The sequence below is a fragment of the Toxorhynchites rutilus genome, chromosome 1, assembly GCF_029784135.1.
Source record: "Toxorhynchites rutilus septentrionalis strain SRP chromosome 1, ASM2978413v1, whole genome shotgun sequence".
NCBI lineage: Eukaryota > Metazoa > Arthropoda > Insecta > Diptera > Culicidae > Toxorhynchites > Toxorhynchites rutilus.
Window position 1 is genome coordinate 81,219,727 of NC_073744.1, and position 22,348 is coordinate 81,242,074.

Here is a 22,348-nt window from a genome sequence, read left to right on the forward strand (position 1 = left end):
ATCAAAGGTAAAAAACGTGCTTATTGGCGAAATTTCGTGGGAGGTTTGTCACGAGAAACGTCAATGAAAAAATTATGGAAAGTGGCTCGAAACATGAGAAATCGCTCTTCATCGAATTAAAGCGAGGAACATTCACATCGATGGATTTTTAATTTTGCACGAAAGGTTTGTCCCGATTTAGCTCCCGTGCAAAGAATTGTTCGAGATATACCACAAGATAGGTGCGATCTTGATTCCGAGTTTTCGATGGTAGAATTCTCTCTAGCTCTCCTTTCAAGTAACAATTCGGCTCCAGGATCGGATAGAATTAAGTTCAACTTGTTGAAAAACCTCCCCGATGTGGCCAAACATCGCTTGTTGAATTTATTCAATAAGTTTCTGGAGCATAATGTTGTTCCGGATGATTGGAGACAAGTACGAGTTATAGCTATTCAAAAACCCGCGTCCGACTTCAATTCGTACCGCCCAATAGCAATGCTGTCTTGTATACGGAAATTGTTGGAGAAAATGATCTTGTTTCGCCTTGATCGTTGGGTTGAAACGAATGCCTTACTCTCAGATACACAATATGGGTTCCGCAGGGGCAAGGGGACGAATGATTGTCTTGCGTTGCTTTCTTCAGAAATTCAAATGACTTACGCCGAAAAAAAAACAAATGGCTTCAGTATTCTTGGACATAAAGGGGGCCTTTGATTCTGTTTCAATAGAGGTTTTGTCAGACAAATTTCACTCTCGGGGTCTGCCGCCTCTATTGAATAATATGTTATATAACTTGCTTTGTGAGAAACATTTGAACTTTTCTCACGGAGATTCGGCAGTAAGTCGGGTCTCTTACATGGGCCTCCCCCAGGGCTCATGTTTAAGCCCCCTTATGTACAACTTCTACGTAAGCGACAGTGACAATTGCCTTACACAAAATTGCAGCCTAAGACAACTTGCAGATGATGGAGTGGTGTCTGTCGTAGGATCAAACGAATCCGACCTGCAAGAACCCTTACAAGATACGTTGAACAATTTTTCAACCTGGGCCATTGGGCTAGGGATCGAATTCTCCACGGAGAAAACAGAGATGGTGGTTTTTTCTAGGAAGCATAAACCAGCAAAACCAAAGCTTCAACTTTTGGGTAAACCGATCACTCATGCTATGTCATTCAAGTATCTTGGGGTCTGGTTCGACTCCAAATGTACTTGGGGGGCCCATATTAGGTATCTGAGTAAAAAATGTCAACAAAGAATAAACTTTCTCCGTACAATTACCGGCACCTGGTGGGGAGCCCATCCCGAAGATCTTATAATGTTGTATCGAACAACTATTCTCTCAGTGATGGAGTATGGCAGTTTCTGTTTTCAATCAGCTGCCAAAACACACCTCATTAAACTCGAACGAATTCAGTATCTTTGTCTCCGTATTGCGTTGGGATGTATGCCCTCAACGCATACCATGAGCCTCGAGGTTTTGGCAGGCGTACTCCCACTAAAAGATCGCTTCAATTTATTATCTCTTCGGTTCCTCATCCGGTGTAAGGTTATGAACCCATTGGTGATCGGAAATTTTGAGCTGATCGAGCTAAATTTTCATTCTGGATTCATGAGCTCATATCATGAATTCGTCTCCATGCAGGTTGATCCTTCTTCGTATATTCCCAACCGTGTTTGTTTTCCTGACTACATCAATTCCTCTGTGCATTTTTATCTGTCCATGAAGCAAGATATCCATGGATATTCAGATTACCTACGATCGAAGATCGCTCCAACGATCTTCGATTCAAAGTATGGGGGTATCAATTGTGATAATATGTACTTTACTGATGGGTCCTCTATGAATGATTCCACAGGATTTGGAGTGTTCAACGAAATTTTTAGCACCTCCCACAGTCTTCAGAATCCTTGCTCAGTGTATATTGCTGAATTGGCAGCGATATACTGGGCGCTGGACAGCGTCGCCTCACGACCTGTTGAACACTATTACATTGTAACGGATAGTCTTAGCTCTGTCGAAGCTATCCTTTCAGTGAGGCCGGAAAAGCACTCGCCGTACTTCCTTGAGAGAATACGAGAAATTTTGAGTGCTTTATCCAGACGCTGTTATGTCATTACCTTTGTCTGGGTCCCTTCACATTGCTCAATTCCGGGTAATGAGAGGGCTGACTCATTAGCAAAGGTAGGTGCGATTGAAGGCGACATTTACCAGCGTCAAATCGCCTTCAATGAATTTTTTTTCTTTAGTCCGTAAAAATACCATCGCTAACTGGCAACGCAAATGGAACGAAGATGAATTGGGCCGGTGGTTTCACTCGATTATCCCTAAGGTTAGCCTCAAACCGTGGTTCAAAAGTCTGGACTTGAGTCGGGACTTTATTCGCACCTTCTCCCGACTCATGTCCAATCACTGTTCGTTAGATGCGCTTCTCTTTCGTTTCAATCTTGCCAGCAACAATCTCTGCGTCTGTGGTCAAGGTTATCACGACATCGAGCATGTTGTTTGGTCGTGCGAGGTGTATCTTGTCGCCAGATCGAATTTAGAAAACTCCCTTCGGGCCCGTGGAAGACAGCCCAATGTGCCGGTGAGAGATGTGTTGGCTCGGTTAGACCTTGATTACATGACCCAAATATATGTTTTCCTTAAAGCTATCGATCTTCGTGTGTGATTGTACCTATGTCCTTATACCCTCCTTTTCATCCATTGCGAGCAATTGGCCCCCTTGGTATAAACAGTAAAATAAGTTGAAATGTAAATATACAATAGATATACGAATAGATTTAAGAATCGAGTGTGATCATCAACATTGTAACAATTCCCTTATATCCCATCCCTTTCCTGAAAGATGTCACCCTCTAAACTCGAGTAAACCGCGAGTAATCGGTTTTCCACCTTACTAACCATAGTGTTAGGAAAATTATTTATGTATAGTTTTAAAACATATATTTAAAAATTCGGCTCCTTTAAACTAATGTAACTGAGCCTGTAAAAATAAACGATTTATATAAAAAAAAATCGGTGAAGAGTAATAAAAACATCCATGAATAAAGGAAGCAATATGGCTGTGTTTCAAACTTAAATAACCGATGTGAATACTCGATTGAATGACAACGATAAAATAACGCGATTCCAAACAGGCCGATTGAAGTTAGCTGGCGTATCACTGTTTTCCAATTTATGAACGAGACCAAGCTGTTATAAACTAAGCCATGTTGAAAATCACATGCACGTATTTTCTAACAAGGAGACAGCAATAAATATTGATTTTCTATATTTCATTTTTTCTACTTTACGACAAACTTATATAACTTTATATATATATATATATATATATATATATATATATATATATATATATATATATATATATATATATATATATATATATATATATATATATATATATATATATATATATATATATATATATATATATATATATAGTACACTTCATGTGTTATCCGCGATTTTCGTTACACGCGGTGACCTAGCCCGGCTATTCTGCGAATAATCGGGGGTCTATCGTATTAAGAGCTCGAAAAAAGGTCCGAAATTTGTTTCGAAATACTTGAATATCCTCCTAAAGATTATAGTACTTCACCAAAGTCAACATTCCATAAACAGTTTCGACGATACAAAAACTAATAATTTTAACAATGAGGTCAAAACATAAACCCAAAAATTTTAAATTTATGAATTAAAAGAATTATTAGTTACAGTCAAACAAAATCGCAGGAACAGTAACAGAAAATATAGATCAATCAATGTCAAACGTTTACAAGACGTTCCTCAGGAAGCAAAAAACAGGGAGAGCTACCGACGAAAACATTCAGGTTTAACTTGACAGTAGCGTCCGTAGCATGAAGGATGAATATATCTTTCATTCCAAATTAGTTAAATTGTTACATTCACAAAAAAAAACGGAGTCACATACAAACACCCAATAGAAAACGGAAAGTAGGAATGATCTGCAAAGCATTATTTTGCATCCAGCATATGCATTACACATCAAATAATCTTCAGCATTATTACTTACCCTTAAAATAGATACACCCAATCTCTAATATTCTTCATTCATGTGAAGAATAAACTTCGGAAACATGAAAGAACAAATGAATACTGCCCATACTGGAAGAAGACTAATCCATTCGAATGTAATAACAATTCTTGCGCTGTATGCTCGACTCACAAAACACAAAATTCATCACGTGCTGTTCTTTGGAATTTCTTTATTTCTCATTTCTCCCAAACATTACATCCCACTCATGCCAAGGAAACGAGGCAGAAATTAAAGTTGTATACATCACACTCCGATGAAACCGATGACCGAACGAATTAATTGGTTTTCACATTCACACACAACACAATTGAGGGCAGCATATTGGCGCATTCAGCCCTTCAGGAAACAGTGATGCAGCACAAAAAATGTGAACTATATCGTCGATTTCATCATAATTTATCGTTACTTCCATGAACAGATAAAAATGCACAGCATAACGTGAGCAGCAATATGCTTATCATTAGTTCAAAACAAAACACAAACGAATAAGCACACGTGTTGTTAGCTGAATGTCGGACTACACAGTATGAGTTGCATATTTCAAGATCACAAAACATAAACAACTAACCGACGGAGCACCACATCAAACGGATAATGTCAAACGACTAAACGGTCACACAGTGCTAGCCATTGGTCTTATTTTTATACTAAACCACACAAGTACTTTTGTTTAATCACTCTCGTGTCACAAACTAGCGTCGCGTTGGAAACGACACTGAATTATACCGGGTTCGCCGGTGATACTCTCACCTCGTCGTAACGCGCTACAGAATGTGGGACAACGGGTGAGAACATCGTCTCCAATGAGTGTCACTTTCAAACGTCGTCAAGTCTCGGAGAGTTGCAACGCTCAACTGATAGATCGACAGCTAAGAGGGTAACGCGACTGGCGGCTCGTGCTTAAGGATCGTTTACTGTCAGCGTGTGAAAAGCTGGCAATAGCAGAGTTCTAACGCACCGGAAATGTACGTAAAAATAATTGACACATAAGGTATCGATTTAAGTTTTACAAAAAATACTGAAGGACATAATGTCATACTTACATATATATTAGGTTAGGGAAAAATAAATCCATTATTTTTGCGTTCAATTCAAAACTTTATTTAGAATGATTCGAATTATCCGATTTGGATCAAACATGCACCGTTTTGTTGTAATAATTGTTCCATTCTAAATGAGCCTCTATCATAAAAGTTTTGGTCCATATTGGCGAATAACTCTAGTAATCGATTTCTACAATCTTGTCTTAATCCCAATTTCTTATCACTCAGGAAGTTTTACCATGCGAGAAAAAGGCAGAGTTATGCAGATTTTTTTTCATTTGTATGGCAGCCTTCCACGTAGAGAGGAGGGGAGGGGTATGTAACAACCATAGAAACATTTATTGCACCCTGAAACCTCCACATGCCAAATTTGGTTCTATTTGCTTGATTAGTTTTCGAGCTATACAGAAATTTGGGTTTCATTTGTATGGCAGCCCACTTCTAGAGAGGGGGGAAGAATGTCAATTCACCATAGACACGTTTTGTGTCCCCTAAAACCTCCACATGCCAAATTTGGCTCGATTTGCTCGATTGGTTCTCGAGTTACGCAGAAATTTGTGTTTCATTTTTATGGTAGCTTCTCCTTAGAGAGGGGGAGGAGTGTCGAACCACCATGGAGACGTTTATCGATCCCTAAAACCTCTATATGCCAAGTTTGATTCCATTTGCTTGATTAGTTCTGGAGTTATTCAGTCCTGGAGCGTCTATTCACCATAGAAACGTTTCGTGCGCCCTATAACCTTAACATGCCAAATTTGGTTCTATTTGATTGATAACTTTTCGAGTTATGCAGAAATTTATGTTTCATTTGTATGGTAGCCTCCGATTAAAGAGGGCCGAACCACCATAGAAACGTTCATCAGATTTCTTAAGCCAAATAAGACGTCTTGAATGTATTCCGAGGGGCAAGCTCTAGAATACGAGTGACCACAGTGCAAGTAGAAGGAAATTTCTCTGACGAAAAATCCCCCGGCCAGAACGGGAATCGAACCCAAACACCAGACAATATAAAGTGAAACGCTAACCACTCGACCACGGGTGCACTTGTAAAACCTTTATATGCCAAGTTTGATTCCATTTGCTTGATTAGTTCTGGAATTATTCAGTCCCTCCCCTTTACAGAGGGGGAAGAGTGTCAAATCGCCATAGAAACATTTATTGCCCCCTAAAACCTCCACATACCAAATTTGGTTCTGTTTGGCTGATTAGTTCTTGAGTTATTCAGAAATTTATGCTTCATTTGTATGACATACCACTCCTCTTAGAGATGGGGGAAGAGTGTCCAACCACCATAGAAACGTTTCTTGTCCCCTAAAACCTTCACATGCTATATTTGGCTCTATTTGCTTGATTAGTTCTTGAGTTACGGAGAAATTCTTGCCTCATTTGTATGGCAGCCCCTGCTTAGAGATGGGGGAGGAGTGTCTACTCATCATAGAAACGTTTCGTGCCCCATGTTCACATGCCAAATTTGGCTCCATTTTATTGATTAGTTTTCATGTTATGCAGAAATTGATGATGAATGTCTAACCACCATAGAAACATTTATTGCACCCTAAAACCTCCACATGCCAAATTGGGTTTCGTTTGCTTGATTAATTTTTGAGTAATGCGGAAATTTATGTTCCATTTGTTTGTCAGCCCCACCTTAGAGAAAAATGTTGATCGGTTCAATAGTTTCCGAGTGCATAAGAATCAGACAGACAGAAATCCATTTTTATAGATATAGATAGAAGATATAGTTCTCATCAGTATAACACTTTCTTGCCAACCTTATGTAATCATCATTATGTGAGGTGAAAACAATAGCATCCTAAAATACACGGAAACAACTGTATACTCTCGAGACTGTAAACAGATTTATTGAAAGCCTCCATGTTCGGGAGAAAAAAAAATATGAGAGGTTGTGTTCAAAACACGACCGCATTGTTAACGTAGAACTACGATGTAGTTTAATTCAAGTCGCTTGTTTATAACTGCGGATATTATTTTTTTATGCAACGAAAATTTTGAAATAACCATTCTACCAGTTTGGTCGCCCTGAAATGTTTTTTAATGTAGAATCATTTGACGATAATTGTTTGATGATTCATTCTTATGCTCGAGATAAGCGCAGCTGTCATCCTTAGTGGAGAAAGTTTTGCTACTGGCAAGCGAAACCAAATCACATACAACATTTCAGAACGACATTTACTTTCTTGGTGACTAAATAAACGAAATAAACTCTATCTGTTAATCTCAACAATATCGTAAAGAGTAGTACTGCTTCATTATGATTAAGATTAGGGCAAATGTATAATCTACAGACCTGAATGAGAAAGCGCTGAAGTGAACTTCACACAATTTTGTTTGTGCAATCCAAGTTGATAGCGTTTTGCGACTGGCGAGCCCAAATAATTTAATAACCTAATAAAGGGTGTCTACTCAATATCCGAAAATAAATTCCCTGATATTCCCTGATTTTTCAGTAATTTTTCAGAAAAATTCCAGGTGTAGACTAGTAATCAAATTCTCTAAAAGTACTTTAGCTGTAGCTCCTAAAACATTTAGTTAGCTTAAACAATGAAATTTAAGAACGTATGTCGATAGTCTACAATAAATAAGTTGTTTGTGATTTTTAATTGAGTTTAACGACGACTGATAAGGGTCCTAAAAGATTTAAAAAAAATTGATTCACTAATACAGTTCAAAGTTATCTTGAAGGAGTCTCAAATACTAGTACAGAATGAGACATTTTCATTTTGATTTGGACCAATTTCATGAAACTGTTACGATTTTAACGAAATGCTTTATCTCGCAATGTCTTGGTTTCCTTCTGCACGTCTTCCAAATTTTTTTCCGTTTTACCTCCAGAGATTCCACTTCTTTTTCCCGTAGCCGTTTTATTAACTTTGATTCATATGACGATAAAGAGAGCTCATTGCTGCTATCCTTCCAAAGTGAAGTATAGCATCATAAACTTGTCGCATAGCACAACCGTTTCCTCCCACATATTTTTTTTATAACAACATTCGCTAATGGAAAAGCCCTCTCAACGTTGGGGTTTCTAATGAGAGATAGAAGACCGCTTTGGGTAAAACTTCTGTAAACCTGTCCTTTTCAAAAATGGTTCAGTCGTTCATTTTTCGGATCATAGTAAGCAAACTTGTTTATGTTGCTAGCAATATTGTTTCAATAATAAATCTGTTGGAGCTCCAATGATACGACCAAAGTCCGTCAAATATCAAAAAGTCAATAGTCAAAAGCTTCTCGAATCGTTTTTCCTCCATTTTTTATCGGAATCAATGATGGAAAGATCAAGGATACATCAACGCAGTGCTTCGCATCTCAGACGAAAATTCAAGATTTGTCAGTCGTAAAATTTTGACGAGTTTTTTTTTTAATCCTTCGATGAACCATGTAAAATATGCAATTCAAAGCTATCAAAAGAGCTTATTATGTTCATTTTGAAAAACCAGTTGCAGCTCGCGTAATATGACCAATTCACGTTTATACCATCGACATAAAAGGAAGTTTGTTCAAATATATAATTCCCATGCCTTCTTCAAAAGCTGCAAGATTTACAAAATCCTTCTCATTTTCATACCAAAATCTGACATTCAGATCCATCTGTATCCTCTTTGCAGTCTTTTTCAAAGACTCGCCGAAACCAAAGACAATGTATAGCTTACATAGTTTCATCGAACCAAAATTCGTCATAAAGCTCATTTTATCACGCCCTAGTTAGACCTTCTCAGCTTCCTGGTTGTCACGAAACATTCCTCTCAATACAATAATGTATTTTTCAGCAGTGTGGAGTGATTTGTGCTACATAACTGTTTCCAGGCACCACAGGAGCTCAACTTTCATAGTATGATTTTCAAGCATTAAATTATCGTTAGTTTTCGAAGAAGAAAAGGAAGGGAATGGGTTGAAGCTGAGCGGCAGATACTGATGCCAAAAATGCCAGTAAAACATCGCGAATGTAAAAGCCGTCTACTTTTGCGCTGTTTACCCTTCGAAAGAACTAAGTTCACCTACAGGCAAAAGCAAACAACATATACTGAAAAACCTACAGAGAGTCGAGCTAGTCAAACACAACTTTTTTGGTATCATTAACTTTCTAATTGACGGAATTTCAATTCCCTGATATTCCCTGACTTTCCCTGACATTATTCGAATTCCCTGATATTCCCTGATTTTCAAGGATTTTCAAGGTAATCGACACCCTGTAATATAACTTATTGAATAACTTGGTATTCCCCAAATAATTTTTTGGTGCACAACCTTAACACCTGCTTCACGATTGCGTCAGTTCAATGCATTGATGACAGAAAACAAACAATGTTAACTGCTTCGAAAAAAGCTGAATGTTTGCCTCAGCAGAGATTCATTACAAATACCCTAGCCTGAATATTTCCCTTCCGCTATCTCCCCTACTTGTTTATATTTATCATTACGACTGCATAATTTGCAACACCAAACAATCATCAATCATAGCATAAAAAAATAGGCGATTTGCACTACAGGTCCAATGCACACGGGAGCAGATACAAATGGGGTTTCAGCGTAGCGAAGATGCACTATTTTTACGTACGGGTTATGAAGCACGCATGTATGCATACAAACATCCATATATCGATGGCTTGAAGCAATTATATATACACACACTTATCTCCGTTTTGCGCTCTTCTCAACAGAAGCCCTTTCTGTTAATATTGCCAGTCTAGATTAGCTTAGCTGTCATTGTGGGGAGTTTTGCTACTGTCATGTGGAACCAATACACAAACAAAATTCCAGAACTATTATTTTCTTGGGGAGCCTAGCTTGATGATTCCCCACACAATTTTGTAGCTCAAAACCTTAATGCAATGGCGTCAGTTTGATGCAATGATTGCAATGCCAGAGACATCAACGAGTGAGTAATTTGGTCACGTCCACGGAAGAACAAGCGATATTCATTACTTTAAATACAGGACGATACTGAAAGTTTGCCTTCCTTCCTTGCTTGATACTTTTAGCTTCCTCAGTTCATTCGTCTGTAACCTTCAAAGAGGCCCTTGGAAAACTTTACTTTATCCATCATATTACTCCTCCACCCCATTGCCTTGAGAAAGGCTTTCGATCCCTCGCCGTCCAGCTCGCCCAGCAACGATGTTGTTCAGTAGATTTCCTCACGAAGAATGAAAGTTTGCCTCAGCGAGATCCACTGTTTATACTCTACGCAAATATTTCCCTTCATTCTTTTTCTTTTCATTTGTTCACCGAGACTTTACATCTTACGATTTCCCCTTCGTTGATCGTCGATAAGTTGCTCGTTATAGACAACTCTGTTCGGGAAAGCACACAAATGGACAGAACAAATGTATGAGGAAATGGGAATGCTTCCAATTTTCATTAATTTCAACTATATACAGACTATAGGATTATAATGTATATCATATCAAACAAATCTTAGTGAATTTCCGATTCGTTTGGTATGTGAATCGCCAAAATCCGTTTGCGGCGAAAATAGTTATTAACGTTAACTTTATTTCGTAAAAGCGTGACCTGTTTTCTGATTTGGCACCCTTAATGAAAGACGTAATTCTACATCAAAACTTCTAGTACTCGGCTACCCATTATGAACAATGTAAATGAAATAGCTTTGAATTCGTAATGATCGTCGGTGCTAGTTCTGACCAACACATTTAACCGGTACATAGAGTGCTAAAGAGTAATTATTGAGAGGGCCGGTCATTATTCGCAAATCACGATTAGTTGTAATGATTTTTGTTCTCAATTTGGGCCTAATACAATGAATACACCATGTTCTTGGCTCAAATATAACTTTTAGCACTATAACCGAAACTAAAATTTCAAATACGTAAATAATGAATGTGCTCCCGTGGCCGAGTGGTTAGCGTCAAACCTAACATGCCGGGGGTTCGGGTTCGATTCCCGTTCTGGTCGGGGAAATTTTTCTTCAAAGAAATTTCCTCTGACTTGCACTGTGGTCACGCGTATTCTAGAGCTTGCCACTCAGAATGCATTCAAGGCGTGTTATTTGGCATAGAAATCTCAACTAAGTACTAATCTCAACTAAGTACTAATGAAAATGACGCAAGTAATGCTACGTTGAGACGGCGGAGTTCCTCTAGGAACGTTAGTGCCATATAAGAAGAAGAAGAAATAATGAAAAACATGTATTGTGTTGGGGAATAAGTTCATAGCGTTTTCATATTTCTTTTATTTCACAACGATTTGTTTGAAGTATTCATTCGATAGAACTCTGTCTGCTCTACAAAACTATGTTGATTGTATGTTTGAGATGTTTAATTTTTTATTAGTTTTGAGGCTTAGGAATGGAATGCCTAAGCCTCAAACTGATTAAAACATTCATATGTAAGAACGTGTACATCAGTGGCCACATAATGCGAAAGCCATGACCAAAACAAAAGAACATGAGCCTATCACTCATTGACAAATTTCGGGAAGACCTATAGATTTACTATGGAACTCTTGATGTCAAGCGTTTACATTGTCCTGAGCAGAGTAACAACATATCGTACAATAGCTATTGGAATTTCCCACTCATTCATCAATAAACGAGGGCATGTCCTTCCAATTTATGTATTTATTTATATTTCCCCATCTCTCATTCCAAGCTGCCCCATGTTTGTCATTCTCAAGTCAACTCTGGTCGTCGTCGTCGATTTGCGTTATCAATTGAAAATAAAAACGATAACATCATTGACCTACCATGGCTCGAACCACGTTTCGCTTTATTTACCTCAATTCAGTAGGAAGCAGGTGTCCTCTATCTTATCGGGGCTGGGATGTAAGTGAGATAAACTAGGTGACGCATTTATTCAAGTTCACTAAAACTTTTAAAAAGTTACGAAATAAAAAATGCAATTAGACTATTTATACGTTGAACATACAGTTCCGCTAAAAACAAAAAAAAATACAGTTCCGCAGCGTGACATCGCACATTTTATAGAAGTGTGGAAAGGGATTCTTGCTTGTGACGTAAAGGTTGAGCACGAAAAAATCCGGACTCACCAAAAATGCTGCCGACGGTTTATTTTATGAGTACAAATTTTCGAAACGTCACTATACAGGGTGGCGCATAAGTCACGCAACGCTCTCTGACAAAAAAAATTACGATCGCGCTGCAACTATCAAGCTGTTGTTGGTTCCTAAGCGGTTCAGTTATCGAATTCGTATTGTTTTCTATTTGAGAATAAAGATTTTGTATCATGAGACATTTTTTTTGGGCAAATCGGTTGCGTGACACCCTGTATTTCGTTAAGAGTGAGAATCGCATCATGCAATTGTTGCCAGGATGATACAGTGGTAAGAAGACAATGGCGTCACTGCGGTTCTCAAGAAGTGGAATCCAGTCAATAGTCCGGAGAAAAAATCGGGGAAAAATTCCAGCAATGAGCTATGGTAAGAAATAATGCTGCAACTATGATTTAACAATTGGAAAATAACACTAGAGAAAAAAAAACTTAAAGGTATATGTTTACTCTAACTAAATCATCGAACCAGTTTTATCTCGTGTTCAACTTTTAACAACTAATGGAATTCTACTTATCCATCGTTTATGAGGATGGCAATGACGGATATAGCTTCCAGTTCGAATTCAACAGCCTTGAGAGATAGTATGCTGACTGATATTCTGCGTGGGGGCGTGTAGCATTTAATTGCATTGCACAATAGCTGTGGAAGAGTATTTTATAGCAGAAGGCAAAGTGATAATGCTAAAGTTTCTTGCTGTCGTAACTTTGTTCTTATCAACTTTTGTTACGATGATAAGTATAATCTATGATGTGAAAATAAACCAATAAAAGTCGATTGCATATATATGTCATTTTAGTAGATTGAAATTATGCAACCAAGCTTCAGGAATTCAATAGGCTATATGTAACTTTATTACTATTGTTTGGATTATTCATAGTAAATGGTACCACACATACGATCTTGTGCGCACAGTGTTTTAATATAGAGAACTGTAAATTGAAATGAATTTTCCTGCAAGATACGATTTGAAACTGTAGCCTTCTTTGTGGGGCTATGTGAAGTCTCTGGTCTACGTGGATATGCCGCAGATGATCGACGCTTTGGTACAAAACATTCGCCACGTTATCACTGATGTACGTCTTTCATCGTTGCACAAAGTAATCGAAAATTGGACTTCCAGATTGGACATATTCCGGGAATCATGTTCAAGAAAAATGACAAAAAATAATTTTTGGAATAGTCAAATTATTGGCAATTAACAAATATGTAAATATGTTGCAATTGAACTCAACATATTTACATTGTAAATAAGGAATTTGAACAAATCACATGTTAGGTCAATTCATGCATTTTGATAGATTACGTTCTTCGTTGCTAGTAAATTTAATGAATAAGTCTGACAGTCCGTTATCCTTTTACGTATGGCATAATACCTTGTTCATTCCATTAATTCATCTTCCACATCACTTCCAAAATGTGTGAACGGAAGAACTGTCAAACGATCATTGTAGTTTACATTTCCCTCTGAAGTTTTTACATCTGTTCGTTTGATTTGACGAGCTTCAGGCACCCAGTTTCGGTTTACCATGTACGTTGAATGATTTTTGAAGAATCAATCCACGCTAGCGCAGCAAAAGGTTATCAACAGAAGTGCCCTCGGCTTGCATGTATTTGCAATGCCGATTTCTCCAGGCTCCTTGTTTTTGAAGTCTGTGTTGGGGGAGTCATATTCCGCTATTACTCTAGTTGCTACTTTTGGTCGATACAATTTAAGGAGCACAAATCGGGATAATCAAAACGTGGGATTTAGCGAGTTTAGGCTTGAAATTTCACAGTTATTCAAATGTTTATCTCAAGAAAAAAAAATTTTGACGTAGGACTACGTCTTTCATCTCTATACTGGGGTGTAAGTTCAAACTTTCGAAAACGAAAGCGTTACGCCGGAGAACGAGATTTTGAGCGTTAATAGCTCCTAAACAACTGAACGAAATAGTATGATAAACACTTCATTCGAAAGATAAAATGTCTACGCGTTATATGCTTGTTACTTTTTGCTCCAAAAATTTGTTTCAATAGCCCTAAAATTGCTTTCAAAACAAGCTATTGAAATCACACCAATCGGTATATAAGCGAGTGCTGCTCGGAAATCCACTCAGTTATAATTGCGCAACGATTGAGGTACGATCGCTGGAACGGATGGATGTTTCCCTAACACAGACTTCAAAACCATGGAGCCAGGGGAAATTAGCATAGCAAATTAGATTAGAGATGGGCAAATCAGCTCATCATGGTGAGCGGCTCAGAGCCGTTCAGCTCATACAAGTGAGCTGTTCATTTGGAACAGCTCTTGAGCTCAGTTGAATTTTGCAGTTGTCCACACAATTGCATATGAAACGTAATCACCATGGGACATTGCATAGTGTGCATTTTCTTAATAGACGGAAAGCAAAACATAAACGAATTTAATTTGTAATAGTACAAAAACTAGAACTGATATGAATTCTAATAATATAATATACAACAAATACTGAATGCTGAAATCCAACATAGAAGATGCTTAGGATATGCTGAACTTAAACAACAGAAAAACCAGCAGTAGCCAAATAAAATGCCTCCAGGAATATTAGCCGAGACAACGTTTTTTGAAAAAACCATCGAGATTTTTTTTTGCATCCAAGGATATAAAAATAAATCCACTAATAGGTGCAACGAGAAATAATTATTCACGATCACAAAGGTAACAAAAGGACCAGTATCAATCAACAACATTTATGCCGGGTGGTTTTCTGAATTGTTTTGATTCAGCACGCGGAAATAAATGTATGTGTTTCCACAGTAATGTTTAAATAACAATGTAATATATAAAATTTATGTACAAACATATAATAATGTTTATTATTTTGTTTGGCCATATAAGAAAAATTTAATGATGTAACGAACGATTGAATATCTTCGAAACAAAAACCTTTTTTCCTATCTGGCATCTCTGCTAAAGCTAAAGTACGAAGAGGGATACACGAAAACAAACTGACGTCATGCCATGAAGCGCGGGAGACGAAAAATCCTTTCGCGTCTCGCAATTCACTCTCTGCAGCTTTTGCGCTCCACAGCTATGCAGCTCAACAGCTCAACAGCTCAGCAGCTCAATAGATCAACAGCTCAACAGCTCAACAGCTCAACAGCTCAACTGCTCAACAGCTCAACAGCTCAACAGCTCAACAGCTCAACAGCTCTTCAGCTCAACAGCTCAGCAGCTCATCAGCTCAACAGCTCAACAGCTCATCAGCTCAACAGCTCAACAGCTCAACAGCTCATCAGCTCAGCAGCTCATCAGCTCATCAGCTCCAGCTCCGTAATGAGCTGATGAGCTGCGTTTTTTTGATTGCGAGCCGATCCGAATCCGCTCACTATGATGAAGCGATTCGAATGAACAGCTCATGAGCGGATGGCACATCTCTAAATTAGATGCAAGCAGCGGGTACTTTTGTACTCGTTTGTGTTTCTGCAAATTGGAATGTTTCCCTTACACAGACTTCAAAATCATGCAGCCTGGGGAAATCGGCATTGCAAAATAGATGTGAGCGGCGGGTACTTTCGTACTCGTTTGCGTTTCTGCAAATTGGAATGTTTCCCTAACACAGATTTCAAAACCATGGAGCCAGCGGATATTTGCATTGCAAATTAGATACAAGCAGCGGTTACTATTGTACTCGGATTGACTATGGATTCGATATGGTATGATACGGTGTAGTGGATATGATCGAAGTGGATGTTATATTACATACCGAAAAAATCAAATCACAAGCAGCGTTATAATTTTTTTTTGTTTACGAATGCTGCAATCGATCGTCGTTATTGGGAAGTTTAAATTGTTGGGAAGGGGGTCTTATTTTCTCTGTGTAATTTCGAGGAGGAATCCATTCCTTCACAAGCGCTAATAATCCTGCTTCGGATCAAAGATGATTCCAATTATCGGGGCTTGGGGAATGGGACTATTTGTGCTGGGTATTTCTGAGGAGAAATCGATTCCCCCTTTGACCGTTAATAATTCTTTTCCGGCTAAACGAAGTTGTATGATAATCACTTTATTCGAAAGATGAAACGTCTAAGATTTTCATGCTTGTTACTTATTGTTGCTAAGTCAACGTTAGTCCTACGTCCACCTTGCGGTTATATGAAAGATATAACCCACTAGTTTTAATTGTGATTGATGCGTGGAGATATGCCTTATCAATTGATGAAAACATCTTTGCGATCTGTTAAGAAACGGTCGAGTTATAAGCTTGCGAGATCTTGCATTATTTCCCACATGTTCAGTGCCTAGATTTACATTTAACCCATCATATCTTCCGGTTAGACGTAGTCCTACATCAAAATTTGAACTAGAAAAAAACTCAACAATTGAACACATGATAAAACATGTTGAAAACATAATTTAACAATATGCTGGACCAGATGGCAAGGATGTCCCAGAGTCATGGCTCAGGAAAGGGGAGAGGAATCCGTGCGTTGAAGATGACATAATGCTCTTTTTTTTATCCAAAATATATATTTTTATTCAGGCTCATATGGCGTCAGCCTAACGGGGCCGGGAGTTCAATATTTCGACAATGTTTGCTTACAACTATGTTAGTAATATGTAACCGATTGCTCGCGGTTGGCTCGAGGTTAGTTAATAATGTTCTTATTTCCTTTTATTGTGGAGGGGAAGGAACAAAAATCATCCTGGCTGGTTCATTGTACTCACATTAGGTTATGAGGAGTAGTTACAGCGGAATAGCGGAAAAGCGCTGCTACTCTCACTGAATAATAAGCAATAAGCGTTTGAAATTGGACAATTTTCACGATGTGCTCGATTTTTGGTTTTCAGTTTGTACCCCAATATGTTCCCGAAAGACGTAATCCTACGTCAAAAAGGTGACAAGCTGGATTGTGGTAACTATCGTGCCATCACAATCCTGAATGGTGCCTATAAAATTCTGTCTCAGATCCCCTTTCGCCGCCTATCGTCAATAGTAAGTAGATTTATGGGAAGTTATCAGGCCGGATTCATGCCCGGTTGCTCGACGACGGACCAAATTTTTACACTGCGGCAGATCCTCCAAAAGTGCCGCAAGTACCAGGTCTCTACGCACAACATCTTCGTTGACTTCAAGGATATGATACAATTCCCCGAAAGCTGACAAGACTAATTCAGGCAACGATGAACGGTGAGCTGTCGGAATCATTTTAGACTCACAGAGGACTTAGACAAGGCGATGGACTCTCTTGTCTGCTCTTCAACGTGGCGCTGGAAGGTTTTATGCGGAGAGCGGGCTCCAACATGCAGTCAGTTTATCTGCTTCACCAACGACGTGGACATAATCGGAAGATCACATGCGACAGTAAACGACTTGTATACCCGACTGAAACACGAAGCAAGGTGGATTGGGCTTGGGATCAATGCGTCCAAAACTAAATACATGCGAGCAGAAGGGACTGATCACAACAGAATTCTTTTTGGCAGTAGTGTTGCGATCGACGGCGACGACCTCGAGGTGGTAGAAGAATTTGTCTACCATGGCTCGTTGATAACAACTGACAACAACAACAGCCGTGAAATTCGAAAACGTATAGTCAATGGAAGTCGTGTCTATTATGAGCTCCGCAAATCCTTAAGGTCCAACAAACTTCGACTCCGTACGAAGTGTACCATTTATAAATCCGTAATTCGACCGATTGTTCTCTATGGGCACGAACCACGGACGATAGTTGAAGAGGACTCACCAGCACTGTTTTCGAACGCCGAGTGCTCAGAACAATATTCGTCGGTGTACAGGAAAACGGAGTATGGAGAAGGCATGTTGCAAGATTGTCGGACAGCAGCCCTGCAAAAAAAGGTGTTCGCATCGAACCCGGTAGGAACTAGAAGGAGCCCAGTGAGCGAGGTGGTTGGACCAGGTGGAGCAGGACTTGGCAAGAATCGGCGCGCCCTGGAGTTGGGGAACTGCAGCCATGAATCGGTTTCATTGGCGAAAAGTTGTGAATCAGATTTAATCTCTCAATGGGATGTTGAATCATTGTAAATAAATAAAGGGAATTTATTAGATACTAGCTGACCCTGCAAACGTTGTTCTGCCATATAATTTATTTCTAGATAATATTTTGGTTAGTAAAAATAACGAATATATTTCAAGAGAGTTTGTATGTTATCGTTCGGATCTGTAAAATTGATCTAAATGATGATTTTCACAGCGAAACATACACATGCGTATCTCTTATTTTCGAATTTCCCCTTTTTATTTTAAATATACTTCTTTTATATATAAAGATATGCATAGCCAATTTTTCGAATTTTTCTAATCATCTCAAATATTTTCCAATGTACTCCATCATTCTAATTTGGGTGAAGACAAACTCAAAAAAATATATGAACCGTGCAGATCTGATCAGCCGTTCTCCCGTGATGATATTTTACACGTACGTGAGAAAATCCTTCTTTTATATATAAAGATTATAAATATTATAGACGCGAAATAACGGGAGAGTAAAGAATCATATTAGGTTTGTATAGTTTTCAAGTTTGCATTGACTTATTTTTTTCTGCAATTTAGTATTTCCCTACGATTAGTAGAAAGCCCTCAGCACATCCACATAGAAAACATGTGCCTGTTGCAAGACAAGGAAATTGCCATTTGTACGGATTATCTCACACGAATTCATTGATTTATTGAAAAATGTGCTTCAAGCTGCAAGCTGAAGAACCGGCTTGAGAGACAAGGGACACCGTCATCAGGCGCTATTATTTATTCATTTCATAAAATATTGATACGACAATGCTCTATTTTCTCAGGAGTGCTTCACTCTGGATTTCGTTGTACCGTCAAGCTTCTAACGACTCTCAAAAATTTGATTTATTTATTTATTTATTTATTTATTTATTTATTCATTCATTGACATCTACAAGAAAAAGGAGTTAGCTTCAAAGTGCTAAATAATTGGATAAGTTTATTGTGCTCATAAAAGCGAGTTCAGAGGATCGCCAATTTCGTTGTCCACCATGAGAACTACAAAAAAAAAAGAGAAAAGTTTATAAAATACACAGCGACTTGTGAGGACCGCTGTAATAACCGTTGAATGCTTGTTGCATGAAGTGAGGCTAGCATAGAAAACAAAGCATTTACTTTTCATACTCTCTTTTATAATCTTCCATACGCCTGGCGAAACTAGATATAAACTAGGCATTAGAGCCCATTTTCATAGTACGAACAGCTGAACTGACAAAGAAACGCCCATTTGCGATTCGCATGTGTTTCAAGTCGATTCTGTCGAGGCAGACTGCATTAACACGTCGACGGTCTTTGTGCTACCAACTCCTGCACAACGCGTATGCCACCAGTAATATCGAGTGACCAGGAAATGTCATCAGATTTAAATCGGAGTCGAAATATGTTTGAGTTACAATTAAAGGGACGAATAGCAAGAAACACTTCTCCCTTAATGACGTTCGAACCGTAAAAGAACTCACTCTACCTAGTCAATGTCTGACAACGAAGGTCTTGCTCAACGTTAACGTTATCTCCAGGGTCTGTCAGCTGAATTATGGAAGAAACTACTCGTCAGATGGGAAACATATTTGGAACAGGAATGCTGTGGAGGTACGATCACGTAGAATTTTCGGATAGCTACGGCGTGGCAATTAAGCGTTTCGCGTGTCTGGAGCACAGGATGCACAGGAGTTGAGAATGGTTCGAGATCCCGAGCTGGCTAAAAGATTATGCGCATCATGCGACCGAGAAAAAGCTAGTACGAGGAGAATCGTCACTGAGTACAGTGACGAATCCGCATTGATTCGGGATGCTGCGGCTGAAATAGATGGAATATCCCAAAATTGCATGTTGCTTAATGGCCCGGATCAGCTCAGCATGATCGTCATTCACAGAGATTCTTAAGAAGGATCGACCAAACAGAGCTTTTGTTAACCTTCCTGATGGACGTTGCTAAATTTTGTTCCTTCAGTTCACCAGCTATAAACACATTCAAATCCACGTCCTCGTCGATGCGAGTAAAGCTGCGTTCTCCACGGCGGCTTACTTCAGAGCGATCAAATCTGGAGGTGATTTCAATTTCGGAATTGCAAACAGCGGGTTTGGTGCACCGTTTGATGGCATAGGTCATGGAAAGTAGCACCGTTAAAGTGAAGCAGTGCGTTCTTTGGAGTGATTCCACAACGGTATTGCCCCTAAGGGCTAGTAGTGGAGAAACCCTCACATCGAACCACTTCCTTCTGAAAATCTCCAACAGAGAACTGCAATGTTAAAAGCCTCTTAAAAACTAGTGGGTTCTGCGATATAACCGCAAAGAGGACGTTGGACTTGGCTCAGCAATCATTAAGTAACAATCATGTAGCTCCTAGATATTCTTCCCCCAGTAATTGAAAAAAAGTCCTGTCTAAGCAGACAATTGAATGTTCCTCACAACAGCCACTTCCTATTTGAGAATTTGTTGAGTGAACATCGTTTACCGGCGAGCGTTGAGCGGGAATGAATTCTTTTTCTCAAGATCCTTTGTATCCCTAATAAGTTTCCGAATGACGTGATATTACGTTTATCGCACTTGATCGAAGAAGTTACAAAAAGAATGTACAGTAGAACCTCGATTAACCGCGGGAGGATGATCCGCGATGCGAAGTCGTTTGGGGATACCCGCCTAGAAGAAACCGATGAATGTCATCGTTTTTTTTTTTATCCAAAATATATATTTTATTAAGGCTCATATGGCGTCAGCCTAACGGGGCCGGGAGTTCAATATTTTGACAATGTTTGCTTACAACTATGTTAGTAATATGTAACCGATTACTCACGGTTGACTCGAGGTTAGTATTACAAGTGTTCTCATAATTGGTATGTCGCGGTCTTCGATGTTCTGTACGTGTGCCCGACACGGGATACTTCCTATTGGGATGCAGCTGACCATTAATCAGCAACGCCCCCCTAGTCTGTAGCCCATATCTGGCGTGGTGCGTCTTTCTCGACTCGAGGAATCCAGGATAGAATGGTCACTAGCCGGCGCAATCATCAGCTCGTGTAGAGTTGTCATGAGCGGTACAACCTTTGGCTCTTGTTGAATGATCAGTGGACTGCTCAACCTTCGGCCCGTGCATCTGTAAAGAGTGTGTGTATGTATTGCCGCGACTAAGTAAAAGTTTATCGATCGGATAGGAGGGATATGAAACGGGGACACAACGAAGGAAACATCATTAAACGTTGACATCGGTGTTTCTGAGGAACAGGTATAGATGAAGCAGAAGATCAGGATCCCGGCCACCTAAGATATCCCGGACGGGGATATCCGATTGTCTGCCTTGTGCTCTCAGTACTCTAGAGAGCTGAGAGCGAGCAGCATGGAACCGGATACACGACCAGACAACATGCTCGATGTCGTGGTAGCCATCGCCACAATCACAAAGATTGTTTGCTGCGAGCCCAATGCGATAGAGATGCGCGTTTAGGTTGTAGTGATTGGACATAAGCCGAGATATCACGCGAATGAAATCACGACCTACATTCAATCCCTTGAACCATGCACTCGTCGAGACCTTAGGGATAATCGTGTGTAACCAACGACCGATCACCACTCACCGCTCACCACTCCACATGCGTTGCCAACTTACGAGCGTATACTGACGAGGAATGTGGAAAAATTCATTATAAGCAATTTGCCTTTCAAAAAGTGTGCCTTCTAAAGCGCCCACCTTAGCTAGCGAGTCCGCTTTCTCATTCCCCGGAATCGAGCAATGAGAGGGAACCCATGCTAAGGTAAGCAGGACTTGGCAAGAATCGGCGCGCCCTGGAGTTGGGGAACTGCAGCCATGAATCGGTTTCATTGGCGAAAAGTTGTGAATCAGATTTAATCTCTCAATGGGATGTTAAATCATTGTAAATAAATAAAGGGAATTTATTAGATACTAGCTGACCCTGCAAACGTTGTTCTGCCATATAATTTATTTCTAGATAATATTTTGGTTAGTAAAAATAACGAATATATTTCAAGAGAGTTTGTATGTTATCGTTCGGATCTGTAAAATTGATCTAAATGATGATTTTCACAGCGAAACATACACATGCGTATCTCTCATTTTCGAATTTCCCCTTTTTATTTTAAATATACTTCTTTTATATATAAAGATATGCATAGCCAATTTTTCGAATTTTTCTAATCATCTCAAATATTTTCCAATGTACTCCATCATTCTAATTTGGGTGAAGACAAACTCAAAAAAATATATGAACCGTGCAG

General features: G+C 39.1%; 1 protein-coding gene across 5 annotated transcripts in view; it reads right to left on the bottom strand.

The window, feature by feature from the left end:
- LOC129778972 (sialin) overlaps window positions 1-22,348 on the bottom strand; it is an 88,659-nt gene that overhangs the window by 42,801 nt on the left and 23,510 nt on the right. Inside the window, exon 1 of one of the 5 annotated variants that reach the window (XM_055786222.1) lies at window positions 4,609-4,882. The exons of 3 other annotated variants lie outside the window; for them this stretch is intronic. The gene's annotated coding sequence lies outside the window, so the exon portion shown is untranslated. One more of the 5 variants, XM_055786213.1, reaches the window with a different exon arrangement.